Genomic DNA, 15,432 nt, shown 5'->3' with positions numbered 1-15,432 from the left:
TTTATCAGGCTGATGCAGATGTACTTTCCAAGGTATTGCTTATTTTTACTAATTCAGTATCATGGGGCATTGTATTCTTTATTATGAACCAGCGTTTGGTTAAAACAGAGATACATTACTGTCACTAAATATCAGTACTGCTCCTATGACTGTACCATTAACTCCTTATTACTACAACAGTTACCATTACTAGTAGGCCTACTTTTTATAGTGCCACTAGGCTACTCCTCAAGACCAAAAGATGTACAGTGAGTGAGATCCTGTAACTTTAACCAGCAACTCCAAAACAAACAATAAAGTAGCCTATATCTTATTTCTGCCTCTCAAAGCCTGTAGTTGTCACAAACCAGTGTGTGTGTGTGTGTGTGTGTGTGTGTGTGTGGGGGGTGGTACTAATTCTTTAGACTTACCACCTGCCCCAATCAAGGGGTCAATAGTGTGGCACACTTCATGTGTCCTTGGCCCCTGGGGTTAAGACCTACGGGACGAGATGAGTCAAGGCCTATTGGCCAGCTGTTTATGCTAACACAATAAGTGATATTTATGTCTACTAAGAAAAAGCAACTAAAATGTGATTTGCCAATTCTTTTTATTACTGAACTCTTCCAGATATATAAATGAAAAACAAACTATTCTTTTTAATAAAAAGAATAAATACAAAGTGGAAATTTCAAAATAAAAGGAACGTCTTATCCATATCCATATTTCAGCTTTGAATCGATGATATTGGATGGTTGATCATTTAAATCCCTATATATTATCTCAAAGTGTATTTGTGTGTGTGTGTGTGTGTGTGTGTGTGTGAGAGAAAGCAAAAGAGGTCAGGACATGATGTGTGTGGAGGCTGTGCACGTGAGAGCCAAAACAAAAGAAAAGGGAGTGTAGAAGTGTGTGTGTGTGTGTGTGTGTGTGTGTGTGTGTGTGTGTGTGTGTGTGTGTGTGTGTGGAAGGGGGGGATATGTTTAGTGTGAGTGAGAGACAGAGTGTGTATCTAACAGCTGACATGGTATATCTGTCATTTTACTACAGGTCCCAAGGTCCCTCAGGGCCAGTCAATAGACTACTATTGAGTTCTGCTTGTGATCTTTATCTGAAGCCAGAGCACTGCAGCCCAAGGCCAAACACAAATTGACCCTCTGTAACACTGACGCCTGATCGATGGGATAAAGTTGCGTGTTTTTTTTTTTTTTTTTTTTTCCCTGTCATCCTGTCAACAGCGTAGGTTTTGTTTCAACATTGGCAAACACTTCACTCCCTGCATTCTGGTGACTTTTTATGCAACAATTTGGGCCTTTTGTGAATCAAGTTATGGGCAGATGTCTTTTTTTTATAGGGTAAAGGAAATAATCAGTCTGTATTGACTCTTGATTCTGTATTGTTCCAAACTTTCTTCATATTCAAAAAATCACATGTGTTTCAGGATGGCTATGAAGACATCATGTACAAAGTAGTAGTATCTCAACAACAAATCTATAAAAGAATGAGACCTTGTTCAAGCCATAAGCGCCAAAGTTTACATCTACATAAAATAAAGGAAATCACAAAAATCACACTTGTTTTCCATACACGTTTTAAGCCCCTGAACGGTTGTTTTGACCTTGGGGAGTGGGCTGTCTTTCCCATTTTTTTGAGGACGACAAATCTACCTCTTCTAAATATTGGTGGGAACATATCCTCTTCACACACACACACACACACACACACACACACACACACACACACCCCCAGCCACGAGCGGCACCTTAAATCCGCACTGCTCTTTGCGCTTACAGCTTTCTCGTTTGCCAGTGCTAACCGAAAGTCAATTTGGAGCAGATGGCACAGTTAAAAGATGCCCCGTAATCCTCTCCCAGGAAAGGGGCGGGGGAGGGGGGGAGGGAGGGAGATTGGGTAAGGGGTGGGGTAAGAGGCCTCTCTGGGGGATTTCACTGCAAGGTTGTGAAAGAGAAATGTGTCCCACAAAGCTTTAGTGTGGCTTTCGTGCACCTTGACAGCGAGTTCACAGTGCTGCGTGAGGTGAAGCTGGTTATCACGCGCAGGGTGGGTCACTGAGGTGAATCCTATATTAGTCCCAGCTCATGAGCTAGATAACTATAGACATGTGGTGTATTGTACACGCCTACTTGTAGCATTCTCTCTGTGCCCTTACAAAACCGTATAAGCAATTTCACAATCAAAGCCGACATGCCATTTTTTTCTGCTTTTGCCCACAAGGGCCAGTTAAAGATAGGGCCTCAAGAACACTTCAGCTCATGTGTTTTTTTTTGTAGTTTTTTGTTAATTCTTCTGGGACACACCTGCACTCAGTTCATGAACTGTTTTAATCACCAGCCAACATGGCTAGTACATTGTTAAAGACAAAATTTACCAGCCAATCAGATTTTCCACTAGACCTTTTTTTCCCCCAGTGAAAATAAAACAGATTATGGGTGCCATTTAAGCATCCATGTTTCTATAAAAAATAAAAAAATATGGGTTTGGGTTGATGGCTGGTAGATAAAATATAAACATTTAAGATAAGATAAGATAGACTTTATTAATCCCACACTGGGGAAATTCCTGTGTTACAGCAGCTCAAAAATGTACACACATCAGAATAACATACATATTAAGTAGACATAGGAGAAAACATATACATAAAGTATAAGAAATTGAAAAAATAGCATAAGTTATAATAATAGTAATAAAACAAACATATTTACACAATAAACACCCTTATATAAACAGACAGTATATAAACACAGATATACAGATGAATAGAAATGACATATTGCACAGTTGGAGGTAACAAAGAGTGATGAATAAATAAATATGCTTACTCCACACTTTTTTCTTTTTCTTTTCCTAACCAACTTTACTACTTTATTTCAGCTCTTCTGGTTTGTTTTGTGCAGTTCCGTTCGTTTCCAAGCCAAACACACACCAAACCGCCCAGAAAAAAAATAAATAAATCTGGAAACACTGACTTCTCGGATCGTTTCTGCAACCTGACGATTTAAACGGACGTTTCGCTTCATTCATCACCAAAGTGGCTCGTAACTTTACAATGTTATACCAGCCAACAAGTTTATTTTTACCGGCATTTGACGGGTTGCCGGGTGTCAATTTAAATCCCTGCTTGCAGTGACTAAAGATAATAAGGAAACGTGTAATGCGCATGACTGAATGTAATCCTAATGCCTTATCAGAATTAGTTCAAATTCCAGGATTTGGGTTTTACCAGCTATATGTCAATCTGTGACTACTGTGTGTAAATTCCTTCCCCAAAACAATTAGTTTTAGCTTAGATTTACTAAAGCTTGTTGCACTTACTGTAGCTGGTAAAGACTTCAGCTGAGTTCCAAAAATTACAGTTTTAAGGGGACAAACAATCTAAAAAAAAAAGCGTAACCACTCATCATTACTTTCTTTAATTTAGATATGCTACATGGAGAAATATGCACGTTTTGGAATAATAGTACTCGTGCAGTTCAGAATGGGAGGAAATATCAGATTATGCTAACCATAGTTGGCTTTATTTGGTCATTCCGTCTGAGGTTATTAGAATCACAATTTGATTAAAGCAGTTGTGGAAAAAGTATTCAGATCCTTTACTTAATTAAAAGTACTAATGCCACAATGTAAAAATACTCTGTTACAAGTAAAAGTCCTGGATTTGAAAATGTTGCTTATCATCAGGAAAATGTACTTAAAGTATTAAAAATAAAAACTCAATGCAGAAACATCCTCCCATTGTAGAAAGTGTAAAGGATCCAACCAGTTGTGTGTTTAATGGTCTCATCATCTCAGCTGGACTTGTAGTCCGTTATATTGTTGGCTAGTTTACTTTAGAATAAAACATCAGATTTTATAAACTCCATGTGTTTTGTGTGCAAAAATCTTAATGTGTAAAGTAACTAAAGCTGTAACAGATGAATGTAGTGGAGTAAAAGTACCTCAACATTTGTACTTAGGTACAAATGCATTTAAGGTACAGGTATTCAGTATTGTTTTTGTGAAAAAGTGATGCGTTTTAGTTAAATCATATTTAAATCATTGTTTTATTTAAGTTGACCTCTCGCGACACATAATCCTTTTGCAGAATTGAAATACTTGCCTTTAAACGGACCAATCAGGATCTTTAAAGGAAGAAACTAAGAAACTAATCCCGCCCCAAACAAAGCTATATGATTTTGTTTCCTCTTTCCTGTCTTCAAAGCTGTTCACCACAGTTTGCTCTCTGTCTGGACTCTGTCTGCATGCCTGACTGCATACATGCATGTTTGGATGTTTGGTTTTTTTGTGCTTACAGTTGCGCAATGCTTCCACTGGCACTCAGCCAGCATACAGCTACCATACCTCACCTCAGGCCATTCAGAAACATAGCCTACTGAAAACAAACTGGAGTTTGGATCTTCTGAACATAATACATGTGGGTGTATTTTACCTGTAGTGCTGACAATCTACCCCCCTCTTCTTCTTCTTCTTCTTCTTCTTCAGCCTAACCAGGGACAAGGACGGCAAATTAGCCTACAACTAGAAGTCCACATACATTGCATCGGTTGCACTTCAGATGTAACAATGTACTGTGATTGGATGTACAACTTCCTGCTTCAAATGCAACTTGACTCATTTCTAGTTTGAAATGTGTTAACTGTTAACCCCCTCTACCCCGCCCCCCTTAACACACATTCCCAAAGCTAATGTAGGTCACAGGAGAAGCTCTGGCTGTCTGGCACTGGTCTTGGTGTAGGTCTTGGTCTTGGTCTTGTTCTTGGTCTTGACTCAGTCTCAACCCGTCAAAGTTTTGGTCTCGATGCACTCTGGTCATGGTCTTGACTCTGCATACACTCTGGTCTCGGTGATGACTCGGTCTCGATACACTCTGGTCTTGGTCTTGACTTGGTCTCGATACACTCTGGTCTGGTCTTGACTCGGTCTTGATACACTCTGGTCTGGTCTTGGTCTTGACTTGGTCTTGATACACTCTGGTCTGGTCTTGGTCTTAACTTGGTCTTGATACACTCTGGTCTGGTCTTGACTTGGTCTCAATACACTCTGGGCTTGGTCTTGACTCGGTCTCGATACACTCTGGTCTTGGTCTTGACTCGGTCTCGATACACTCTGGTCTTGGTCTTGACTTGGTCTCGATACACTCTGGTCTGGTCTTGGTCTTGACTTGGTCTCGATACACTCTGGTCTGGTCTTGGTCTTGACTTGGTCTCGATACACTCTGGTCTGGTCTTGGTCTTGACTTGGTCTCGATACACTCTGGTCTGGTCTTGGTCTTGACTTGGTCTCGATACACTCTGGTCTGGTCTTGGTCTTGACTTGGTCTCGATACACTCTGGTCTGGTCTTGGTCTTGACTTGGTCTTGATACACTCTGGTCTGGTCTTGACTCAGTCTCGATACACTCTGGTCTTGGTCTTGACTCGGTCTCGATACACTCTGGTCTTGGTCTTGACTCGGTCTCGATACACTCTGGTCTTGGTCTTGACTCGGTCTCGATACACTCTGGTCTTGGTCCTGACTTGGTCTGGATACACTTTGGTCTTGGTCTTGACTTGGTCTGGATACACTTTGGTCTTGGTCTTGACTTGGTCTCGATACACTCTGGTCTAGGTCTTGACTCTGTCTCAATACACTCTGGTCTTGGTGATGACTCGGTCTCTGTTTAGGTGGTCTGGACTACAACACTGCTGGCTACACTTGTGATCTTCTTTATCTGTGTTCAGAAGAACTCATTAGTGTGTGATGTAAAGAGGCTGATTTGCCCTGTGACTCCATTATAACTCCATTAGAGAGATCAGTCAGTGGGTCAGTCGATACAGATCAATCAGTCTGATGGCTTGCGGTGATTGGTTTCCTCCTATAATTACGCAACTAAACCCCAGGCTCTTAAAGCAGCATTTAAAAAAAAAAAAGGATTAACAGCATTATCCCATTATGGATTGTAAAACCTGACAATTGAGAAAAATGTTTATCGTCATCATTTGATGAGGAGATAGTTAACTGTTGAGTGAAGGAGAGAAGGCATATCATTCTTTTAAGCAAAGATACTACAGGCTGAAACATAATTTTTTAATTTTGAGATTTGGGGCTATTTTCCTTCAACATTTAACCTCTAAAAAGCATCTAACAGAAAAAGCATTCAAAATACATACAGTATTTCATCGTGTTTATTGTGTCTATTTTCGCCTGTATATTTCTTCCAAATGGACCAAAGGTTGGCAGTAGTAAATGCCTCATTTGCATATTTAGACATGAGAAATTTCAGAAAACTTGTGATACAAAAAAGAATTGTCTTACTGTCAGTAATCAACTGGGGAAGTTTAATGTGTCTGTTCAATGTTTTACCCTGTTTCACCTGTAGTGTCTCGCAAAATGTATGGAGTTTTACAATAAAAAACAATATAGGCCTACATATCTTTAAAGGTTTCTACAAAGAAGAGTTTTGTTCTCAAACTCTGAGGGGGATCAATATTTTCCCTATTCATCTACAGTATCTCCCCGTGATAATAAATGATCCAAACCCTGGAGGAAGTACAGGATTTTTAAATGTCCATCTGACTCCTGAAACCTCATGCAGTGGGAGAAAACCTTTGGGGAGCATTCAAGGATTTCTATGGGTGGTAAGAGCTGTGAATGAATTCAGATCCTGTATGTGCTGGCTGGCGGTGATGTGAGGTCGAGATTATTGCTCTGACAATGTGTAAATGTGTCTGTGCTGAAGGACGATAAAGAACAACGTCTCCCTGTCATGTGTTTCACTGTGTGTGTGTGTGTGTGTGTGTGTGTGTGTGTGTGTGTGTGTGTGTGTGTTCGAATACGAGAATAAGACAAAGAGAAGGCCTGTTTGCACCAGGACAGTGCACAAACGTTACTTACATCACAGGCAAGTGGCTGTAAAAGTAGGAAAACGTGGATTACATCATGCGGCTGCCGTCTCTGCACAGAGAGCCTGTTATCAGCACAGTGCAGGCGTGAATGTGCTCTCAATGCAAATAGCAACAGCCCTCTGTTGACCTGTCTGCTGTCTGCACTTCTGCAGCAATGGATTGATCACTGCTAGTTTCAACAGCACCACAAAGTGCTCCCAGTCAAACAGAGCTCAAACTGTTTTGATTATTTGTGTCTCTCTTTGATCAGAGCCTGATTAACAGACACATCACTGTATAGGAGATTTAAAGGAGCTGGAACCAATCGAAAGTAAATGTAACCATATATTTCCATTTGCAGACAAAAGAACAGCAAAACAAAACGTCTGTCTGTCTGTCTGTCTGTCTGTCTGTCTGTCTGTCTGTCCGTCCGTCTGCCAGCCTGTCTGTCTGTCTGTCCGTCCGTCCGTCCGTCCATCCGTCCACCTGCCTGCCTGTCTGTCTGTCTGCCTGCCTGCCTGCCTGCCTGCCTGTCTGTCTGTCTGTCTGTCTGTCTGCCTGCCTGCCTGCCTGCCTGCCTGCCTGTCTGCCTGCCTGCCTGTCTGTCTGCCTGCCTGCCTGCCTGCCTGCCTGCCTTCCTATATATATATATATATATATATATATATATATAGGCTTAACATCTTCAGTAGCAACCAATGGGCTTGGAGCTTGAGAGGCACAAACGGTATAAAGAGATGTTGGTTTGGGTCTTTTCTTTGAATTTTCCAAAAAGAAAAAAATTTCCCAATAACATCAACCTTATCCTTTAACACAAAGACAAAACATCCCGCGTAATGACAACTTCCTGTGCATCCAGACCGAAAATAGCATTGTGTTTGTGTGTGTCTGTGGTGTGGAGGTGTTGCAAGAATGTAAATGAATGAGGTCAATTTATAGTGTGAATTTAGCAGCTAGAATTGATGCAAATGAGCTGCGAGTAGTAAAGTTGATTGTTATATACTGTTATAATGGAGCTGTTGGCAGTTGTTTGTCTTGATGACCACTAATTAAACCTAACATGAGCAAAATGTAATCAGAACTGTAATTATTTACCATTACATCCCTGGATTTTGACCGGTGCAATGTTTTAAATAAATGATTTGATATTTTGATTTTGATATTAAATTGTGTCCGTCTGGATTGGCCGTACTTATGTATGATATAAACAATATATAACATTTTATAAAATCTAAAATTTAACAATGATTTAATACATTATGTAGGTTTTTACAGTGATGTTACTGTAATATAAAATCATAGTGATACTTGGTAACTGTAATAAACAATTACAGTAACTAAGTGTTACTGCAAAAGTAATATCCGGTTAGGTACTGTAAATTTGAATAACGGTACGTTACCTCAAACACTCTTGGAAATGTCTAACAGTGATCATTTACCATTACATCTGTAGATGTGTTTGTATCCTTATATGGTTTCATCTTAAAGCTCAGATGTGAAAATGAAATGACATTACACAGATCAGCTCCAGTGTCACATGTTCTTGTGTGGCCCTAAACTCGCTCCTCCACATTTCAAGGGAACACTTTAAGCTGTCACACCTTGGGCCAGATAGAATTGGAATGATGGAGTTAATAAGCTAACCTGATCCTGCACAAGGAGCACGTAGCACCTTCAGCCCGCTTATCTTATGTGTGTATGTCACAGGTGACATCACTGTCTGGTATGAATGAGGGCTGTTTTGTGTTTTCTTTCCCCTCACTATCAGACTTTAAAGAAATCGTATAGTTAAGTCACACTTATTGTTTGAAAGGGAACTATTTGGTGCTGCTGTGTTCATAAATCAGGAGACAGGACTTCAGTCATCAAAGCAGACAGACAGTAGCCTCCGTGACTCTAAGGTGAAAGGAATGCGTGGTATGGGAGGCATTCGGTAGTCGTTGAGATGTTGCGATCTTTTTAAAATGGTTGGAATGTTTTCTTTATTACCATTGATTATTTTTAAGAATAGGAATACGTACAAATATGTTTTCTATAAAATGTACTCAAAAATGTCAACAACATTCAGTTATACTGAGCATCCTTTTGCACAATTTTAAGTAAACCGATTTAATGAAGGAAATCAACAAGAATGAATTGTCAGGTTCACAGTAGTTTATTTAGAGTTAAACCTGCATTTAGTAAGTCCAATTTTCACTCTCACTTTACGCTCTACTTTGGTCTCCACCAAAAAATATTTACTATATGCTAATAGTTATTTCCTCTTAAAGCTATAATGCCTAGTTTCTGTCTCCCCCGTGAGGAATTTTGAGTAATGACAACACCACTGTCGGCGCATCCACCTGACACAAGCCTCCCGTGATCGCGCACCACCCCCACCCCTCCTCCACACAGTTGCTAGTAGCCAAGGAGGACACGGAGGATTAAAAAAACATGACAGACTCTTCAGGAGAGGTCATTATCTTCACTCGAGTTTCTCCGTGCAAAAGTTACCAGATGACACAATTTTCGGAACTGAGAAATCCAGAGAGAGTTGTGTGGAGCTGATAGTCTTAATTAGCTTTGTAGCAACTCATTTGGCAACGGCTCGAATGTAACGACATTCATTATTATAATAAGGTTACGCGCTAAAGCTTTGATTGATGGCACATCAAAAGCTGAAAGTTGACATAATCAGTATTTAAACAAACCATGAGTCAAACAGTCACGTCTCAAGTAGCTTTTGGTTGTACTGCAGGCCATCAGTAAAGCCCAGTGATGTCTGGCGGAACAAGAAAACGCACTGGGTGAGAGTTTGGAGACAAAGAGCAGCAGTGTGTTTATGGTACTTCTCCTGCTGAAAGTCAGCCCCACGAGATGAGCTGGACACCCTGGCAGCTCATATGACCAGAGAAGTGTTGCTTTAGAACAGAATGAGTTATTCACTCATGGACCGAGTTTGTGTGTGTGTGTGTGTGTTAACGTCTAACCACAAACATAGTGAATTGACACACGGTTTGAGATTGTAGCCTATGGGAAGACTCTGGCTCCATAATGAGTCAGCAGTAATCTGAAACTGCGCTTTAAAAAAAAAAGACGTATCAACAATTAATAAGGCAGTTTGTTATGACTGATAAAGGCTTCGTAAAGGCTTGAGCATGGCGATTTATTCTTGGCTTTGGGGCCACATATGTGTGCTTACTATTCTAAATGCAAGGTCCATTTACTTACAGAGTTTTTGACCACATCCCACTGCTTGTTTCAGATAACAGAACTCACATATACAGACATATAGAAAGGGTGGCGATTTATCATATACGCTATAAAAATGAAATACGTTTGTGCGTTCTGTGACCATTATTTATAATATGCCAATAAAGCAGTAAGAACATATGACAAATAGGGGTGTAAGAAAATATTGATAAACTTGAGTATTACGTTTGTGATACTGTTCTGATTCTCAAGAACACTACCATTCTTTTTTCAACCCTCTGAGACCCGCAGGACAGCCAGTGGTCTAGGATGACATGACCATCTTTAAGAGGCTGTAGCGAGCTTCGTTTAAAAGCTAGAGTGAGCGTATTGGGATCATATAAACCTAGATAACCTAAGACCATGAAGATGGTCCAATACCGAAACGTTGCCTGTTATTAAAACCTTATATTTTTTGACAGCGTGCGGGAGTTTTTCTTTGCAACTCTTGACCTACCTGTCCCCCTCCTACGCACCTGTCTCACGTTGTAGATACCAACCAAGGGGATGAAATATGAAGCCGACGTGGAAGTGCCGAAAACTGCAATTCACCGAGTGGCCACTTGAGGCTGGCTCCAAAAGGGAGTCAATCCCCATAGACCCCAATGCTAAAATACCCAACTTTACAGCAGAATTAAACAAGTTTAAAGTCTGGTACAAAAATTGGTTTTCGTGTCTATAGCTAAGTTCACCCTTCATGACATCTGTTTTTTATAACTTACCCGCTAAAATTATATATTCATGCATGAAGTAATTGAGGGTGGGTTTGCGTCACAGCTCCATCCAGGCTCCACCTCTTTGCCCATTTTTGGATTAGCCCACGTCAGGCACTGCCAAAATGGTGACAGCTGGAGCCGCCCACTTTGAGCTTCATTTTGGCTCTTCAGAAACTTATGGGTGACTACGTTAATATTTCTACTAACCGTGTCATGATTGTCAAAAAGAACGCTCCAAACTTTGGCTACATTTTGGCGAGGGCAAATATTGCATGGCTGTTTTCAAAGGGATACCTACGAGTCTCCCCTTTACAGACAATATATCGCCTTGCAGTATTGCAATATATTGAATCGTGACCCCTGTATCATGATATGCATCGTATCGCCAGCTTCTTGCCAATACACGGTGCTAATAATAGGACAAACAAACATCACACGCAAACAAGATCACATGCACCACAAAAGACGGGCGACTCCTCACCCCGCCACACTTTTTCTTTCCACCTGAATCTCCTGACTCCAGAGCTACATCCTCCTCCACTCTGGATACCTAATCCCCATAAGCCTTTATAATTCCCCCGGACATAGAGAAAGAGGGAGAGCGCCAGAGGGGAAGTGGGGAGAGGAGAGTCTGAGCTTAATGACCTCGCAAGCCGATTACAGGCCAGCCGCGTTCCACAAACAGCCCTCGCAACAGCGAGGCCTCGCACTCGTCCTGCACAGTCCAATCAACTGCAGTCCCCTAGACAACGGAGGTCACGAATCCAGATACAGAGGCTCGTTGGTGGCGGTAGTAACCAGGGTTTCCCCCAGAAAAGTTGTTTAGCCCCGGTGGCAAGTGTCTTTTTACGACGAGGGCCCGGCTGGGGCCGGTCCCAGACTGAAGGCAGCATTAATGTAGAGCCCAATAGTTTCTGTGTGATGAATGCTATTTTATTCACCTGTCATGCCACTACGTGGCCCATCCCACACAGAATGACATGGCACCAGTAACAAAGTCATTTCATTCACCCCTTCCTATCCAATGTCCACACACAGCACACTCTATCTTTGCAAAGTAGAATAACAAAAATAATTACAGAGCTAATTACAGGCTTCATCTCAATTTGGTGAAAATAAAAAATAAAAGGAATGAAATAGCAAGACTTTTGATTACAGAAAAAGGCTGGAGATTCAGATAATAACAGCCGAAGAAGAGTTCAGACAGCCGGTAAATCATTTCAGTAGTTGCCAGTCAGGAGGCTCAATCTCCACTGAGCACACTTTTTCTTTTAGTTTTCGGTAACACTTTACTTGAAGGTATCTACATAAGAGTGACATGACACTGTCATGAACACATGACACTGTCAAGACACAAGAACCCTAACCCTAACCCCCTAACCATAACCATAACTATAACTTGACATAAACCAAATGACACTCCTACTAAGCGTTATGTCATGAATGTTTATGACTTGTTTATAATGTTTATGACACGTTCACGACAGTGTCATGCCACTCTTATGTAGATACCTTCAAGTATGGTGTAACCTAGTTTTCTTCTGTATATTGTCTAAAGGGTGAGATCATCTGCTGCCACTAGAGGGCAGTAGAGGTGTTGTGTAGTTACACAACCGTCCTGACTGGAGAAAGTGTGTCACTGGGCCAGGTCTCCCTGGGGGGCTAATAGAGTATTGACCTGACCTAAAGACAGGAAGTATCACAGATACAGGGGGGAGAATAGGCAGACCAGTGGTGGAGGAAGCATTCAGAAGCTTTACTATGGTATTATACTACGTATTATATGTTATATAGCCCATTACTGGATTATTATCACTCCTAAATTCATGTAAAAGCTGGATTTTACTGTTGGAGTTGGTTTAGGCAGACTGCAACTATGAGATTATTTTCCTTTATGGATGAATCAGCTGATTATTATTATTATTTTTTTTTATTAATCGGTTGATTATACATTTGTAAAAAATTAAGTAATTGGGGACATGCCGTCACAAATACCCCAAGCCCTAAGTGACACCTTCACAATGCCAATAGCACAAACTTCAAATAATTCAAATCAAAAATAATGTCAAGGGAAAAGCGACAGATCCTCATACTCTCTCCCATGTCCTGCCTTCTGCTGCCCTATCCAATAAAGGCCCCCAAAAAATAATCTTTAAAAAAAAACTACTCATGATTTTAAAGCTGGAACCGTGAAATGTTTCAATGACTGAATAATCAAAATAGCTTGCCAATTCATATTTTGTCAATCGATCGTTTCACGTGTCTTGAATGCCAAATTCCTTCTTTGTAGAGTAATAACTAAAGCTGTAACAGATGAATGTAGTGGAGTAAAAAGTATAACATTTCTCTCTGGAATGTAACGGAGTAGAAGTGGCATGAAAAGAAATGACTCAGGTGAGGTACAAGTACCTCAACATTTGCACAGTATAAGTAAACGTACATAGTTACATTCCACCACTTCCTCAGACTATAGTCAGGCGTAAACACAATGCAGGCCAAATACCAACTGTTGTGTAATTACCCAATGTCTCGAGTTAGCCATGGTCTTTAGAAAGATCCTGTTGTTGTTTTTGTGTTCATTTCTAACCCTTGAGTTCGAAATAGCCGTGCGTGTGTGACCGCTGAGATGTGTGCGACACGCTGTTTGTGCGCGGCTCAAACCGTCGTATCAGATTCAAAGCCACTGCTCTGACATTGCTGCATGTTTCTGGCAGGGCAAGATCAGCTCCCATGATAAAGTTACAGGGGAGCTGTGAGCTGAAGTATTCAGATCCTTTACTGACAAAATAATGTAAAAAATAAAATTAAAATACTCTGTTACAAGCAAAAGTCCTGTGTTGAAAATGTTACTTAAGTAAAAGTAAGTATGTATCATCAGGAAAATGTACAAGTATAAAAAGTAAAAGTGCTCAATGCACAGAAATCCTCCCATTGTAGAAAGAGTAAAGGATCCAACCAGTTGTGTGTTTAATGGTCTAATCATCTCAGCTGGACTTGTAGGACGTTATATTGTTGGCTAGTTTACTTTAAAATCAAACATCGGATTTTATGAACTCCATGTGTTTTGTGTGCAAAACTCTTCATGTGTAAAGTAACCAGTAACTAAAGCTGTAACAGATGAATGTAGTGGAGTAAAAAGAACAATATTTCTCTCTGGAATGTAGCGGAGTAGAAGCTGAAAGTGGCATGAAAAGAAAAGACTCAAGTCAGGTACCTTCAATTTGTACTTAAGTACTGTATATTGTCTTGAGTAAATGTAGCCTACTCAGTCACACTCTACCATCTGCTCAGTTTCATCTTTCTGTTTTAAGCTTGAGATGGTTTCATCAAACCATGGCTGGCAACCATAAACACATGTTGTGTAATCCTGCAGGTGAAGTCAAAAACCTGTGCGACATCTTTGCTTTTGGCCCTCTAAGAAGACATATGGCACACACTGTGTACGTACGCAGCTTAACTTGACCTAGTTAGACAGGAAGACGAGCGCTCTAACACGAAACAGGCCGTTTGACCACCGGCTACAGCGCTTTAAAACCATTTTCTAGCTCGTGCACCGTCTCCCACATGAAATGTCACCCTACAAAGTTGTTCTTTTTCCACCATACTAATACAACAGACAATCACAGTACAGTAGCCTACATGTTCATATCTTTTCAGCTTTTTCAAGTTATCTGTTGCACATGTTTTAATCATTTCATTCTTCTGGTTCACAAAGTTATATTGTAAACCTTTTCTGTCTGCTGCTATAGATTTCTTTAAAGATATTTTTTTGGGCATTTCAGGCCTTCATTTGACAGGACAGCTGAAGACATGAAAGGGGGGAGAGAGAGGGGGGGAACGATACGCAGGAAAGGGCCGCAGGTTGGAGTCCAACCCCGCACCGCTGCATCGAGGACGAAACCTCTATATAGGTGCGCCCGCTCTACCAACTGAGCTCTCTGGGCGCACATTTTGCCTGTTTTTTTTTTTTTAAATCATGTTTTTGTATTGTAAATGGGTTTTTTTTGTGTGTGTTTTATGCGTATCTATTACTTTGTCACAAAAACCTATTAGAAAGTCTCCAAAATGTATGTGTTGACTGTCGACCATGCAAGTTTTAGGTTTTCTGGTTAAACATTTCAAATTGGAACGTTTTTTTTTTCAACTTTTTGGTTATCTTTTTAGACACTTTTCTTGCTTTCCCCCGTGTTTAGAAACTTTTTCCAACATTTTTGTCACTTTTTTCAATGTTCTTTTACAAAAAAAAAACCTCTTCAAATGCTATAGAATTGAATATAACACCCAAATTCAGTAAAGTGAAAGTAGTGAACTGATCATTTATTTTTCCTTTTTTTTGTATGGAACCAGCCACGTTTTTTTGTTGAAAGAAACCCAAATTTCTGATGAAGAAACTTTTTGCAAATTCACCCGAGGACAACAGGAGGGTTAAGCAAATAAAACCAGCCTTATTTTAAGATGGATTACCATAGATGTGATTTCTGTTATATCTATCTTATAGTTTTCTTTCCATACTCTTGTCATTCCAAAGGCAACAGTGGTTTATGGGATCAATTCCTTTATGACCTAAAAGTATCTTCCTATGGCTTTTGATTTCATTAGTCACACAAGACATAGACACCAGCCACG

The sequence above is a fragment of the Perca flavescens genome, chromosome 19 (genome assembly GCF_004354835.1).
Source record: "Perca flavescens isolate YP-PL-M2 chromosome 19, PFLA_1.0, whole genome shotgun sequence".
Taxonomy (NCBI): Eukaryota; Metazoa; Chordata; class Actinopteri; order Perciformes; family Percidae; genus Perca; species Perca flavescens.
Note: the sequence above shows the minus strand (reverse complement) of the source record.